The 2,977-nt window shown below is 47.8% G+C and overlaps 1 non-coding gene across 1 annotated transcript; it reads right to left on the bottom strand.

Annotated features, from left to right (window-relative positions):
* On the bottom strand, positions 1–1,917 carry LOC143432086 (small subunit ribosomal RNA). The gene has a single exon (XR_013102893.1). It is a non-coding gene; the product is annotated as a small subunit ribosomal RNA (ribosomal RNA).
* Positions 1,918–2,977: the final 1,060 nt, after the last annotated feature.

Below are 2,977 nucleotides of genomic sequence, written 5' to 3'. Positions count from 1 at the left end.
TAATGATCCTTCCGCAGGTTCACCTACGGAAACCTTGTTACGACTTTTACTTCCTCTAAATAATCAAGTCTGGTCATCTTCCCGATAATATCGGCAATGCCGAGGCATTGGCCGCGCACCAGTCCGAAGACCTCACTAAATAATTCAATTGGTAGTAGCGACGGGCGGTGTGTACAAAGGGCAGGGACGTAATCAACGCGAGCTTATGACTCGCGCTTACTGGGAATTCTTCGTTCATGGGGAATAATCGCAAGCCCCAATCTCTAGCACGAAGGAGGTTCAACGGATTACCCGGGCCTTTCGATCAAGGAAAACACGCTGATTCCTTCAGTGTAGCGCGCGTGCGGCCCAGAACATCTAAGGGCATCGCAGACCTGTTATTGCTCAATCTCGTGCGGCTAAAAACCGCCTCTCCCTCTAAGAAGATTTGTTTGTACGTTGGTAGTAAAAACCCACCGGCCGAAGCCGGGGGCCTTCGAGATACCATAAGTTAGTCTATTTAAGAGGCTAGAGTCTCGTTCGTTATCGCAATTAACCAGACAAATCGCTCCACCAACTAAGAACGGCCATGCACCACCTCCCATCGAATCAAGAAAGAGCTCTCAATCTGTCAATCCTTCCTGTGTCTGGGCCTGGTGAGGTTTCCCGTGTTGAGTCAAATTAAGCTGCAGGCTCCACTCCTGGTGGTGTCCTTCCGTCAATTCCTTTAAGTTTCAGCTTTGCAACCATACTTCCCCCGGAACCCAAAAACTTTGGTTTCCCGGAAGCTGCCCGCCGAGTCATCGGAGGAACATCGGCGGATCGCTGGTTGGCATCGTTTATGGTTAGAACTAGGGCAGTATGTGATCGCCTTCGAACCTCTAACTTTCGTTCTTGATTAATGAAAACATTTTTGGCAAATGCTTTCGCTTTAGTCCGTCTTGCGACGATCCAAGAATTCCACCTCTAACGTCGCAATATGAATGCCCCCATCTGTCCCCATTAATTATTACCTCGGGGTTCCGGAAACCAACAAAATAGAACCGAGGTCCTATTCCATTATTCCATGCACATAGTATTCAGGCAAAGATAGCCTGCTTTAAGCACTCTAATTTATTCAAAGTAAACGTACCGGCCCACCTCGACACTCAGTGAAGAGCACCGCGATGGGATGCCTGCTGGACCTCCCCCGAAAAGGCTAAGCCCACGGGTAGGACGTATCACATAATGCCAGTTAAACACCGCGAGCGGTGAACCGACACTGTGACACACAGATTCAACTACGAGCTTTTTAACCGCAACAACTTTAATATACGCTATTGGAGCTGGAATTACCGCGGCTGCTGGCACCAGACTTGCCCTCCAATTAATCCTTGCTAAAGGATTTAAAGTGTACTCATTCCGATTACGGGGCCTCGGATGAGTCCCGTATCGTTATTTTTCGTCACTACCTCCCCGTGCGGGTAATTTGCGCGCCTGCTGCCTTCCTTGGATGTGGTAGCTGTTTCTCAGGCTTCCTCTCCGGAATCGAACCTTGATTCCCCGTTACCCGTTACAACCATGGTAGGCGCGGAACCTACCATCGACAGTTGATAAGGCAGACATTTGAAAGATTCGTCGCCGGTGCTAAATGACCGTGCGATCAGCTGTGGGTTATTCAGAGTCACCAAAGCAAACGATCGACGCACGGACGAACCGCACGCCACCGATTGGTTTTAATCTAATAAAAGCATTCCTTCCATCTCTGGTCGGAATTCTGATTTGCATGTATTAGCTCTAGAATTACCACAGTTATCCAAGTAATTTCGTGTACAATCTAAGAAACCATAACTGATTTAGTGAGTCATTCGCGGTTTCACCTTATTTCGGTATGTACTGAGACATGCATGGCTTAATCTTTGAGACAAGCATATGACTACTGGCAGGATCAACCAGGGAACCGTACTATTCGTTACTCCTCCTCTTTAACTTTCTCTCACCATCGTCACATCGTTCATAGTAGTTCCTCCAAACGTCGTCGGTTCTCCCCGAGACACTGATCGACGATACAAATCGTATTATATTATATGTAGTGGCATATATATATCGGTATCGCTCGTTCGTGAACGGCGATACCGTTTAGTTATGTTCATGAACATCGTTCGCATAACTTTGTTATCGTCAGTGAATGCGGCTAACGGATCTCTTTCGGATCTCGCTCGAGCACATTATTTATTTCGGTGACAATACGCTACGTCGAAAATACATAACTTCAACCAATTTCGCCGAGGTATTGCACCCTCCCCATTCGAATCGTACAGTTCCCATTTGTTGTGGTTTTCAATGTAAAAGATCTTATATGCCTTCCAACTGAACCGATCGAGGAAGCGCGTATACACTTCGCGCTGAAATATACATCGTCTACCGCACGGAGATCTCTCGCGAGACCATGGACGTGCAGCAACGAGGAAGCGCGTATACAAATTTCACGCTGATTTTTCGAGAGATATATACCTTTAATCGTCTATAGCACCGACATCTCTTGCGAGAACATGCTGGGCATCGACGATGCAAGCGCGTATGCAATTTTCACGCTGGGCAGTTAATGATCGCCGAAAGCACGGACATCTCTTTCACGCTGGGCATTAAAATAGCGCGTACAGAGAACATGCTGGTCATCCAGGCGAGGAAGCGCGGACAATCGCGTCACGCTGAAAAATATCTCTCTTAGACCTTTACCATCGTTTATAGCACGAACATCTCTTGCGAGAACATGCTGGGCATCGACGATGGGCAAGCGCGTACAATTGTGTCACGTTGAAGTATATTTTGTATCTCGCCCATCGCAAGCGAGCTGGCGCGCATAAAGTGCGCGCTGGGCAATCTACACGGGACACCTTTTGGAAGTTCGTATCGGGCCTGCTCTGGCTGCAACAACATATTTGTGTCGTAAATGCCACATACCATCCGTCCCCTTAACGGGTTCGTGATCAGGAAATTTTCGTTCGAGCGGTTTCAT

This window comes from Xylocopa sonorina, unplaced genomic scaffold (assembly GCF_050948175.1).
Source record: "Xylocopa sonorina isolate GNS202 unplaced genomic scaffold, iyXylSono1_principal scaffold0024, whole genome shotgun sequence".
NCBI lineage: Eukaryota > Metazoa > Arthropoda > Insecta > Hymenoptera > Apidae > Xylocopa > Xylocopa sonorina.
This window is presented reverse-complemented; position numbering and strand designations above follow the sequence as displayed.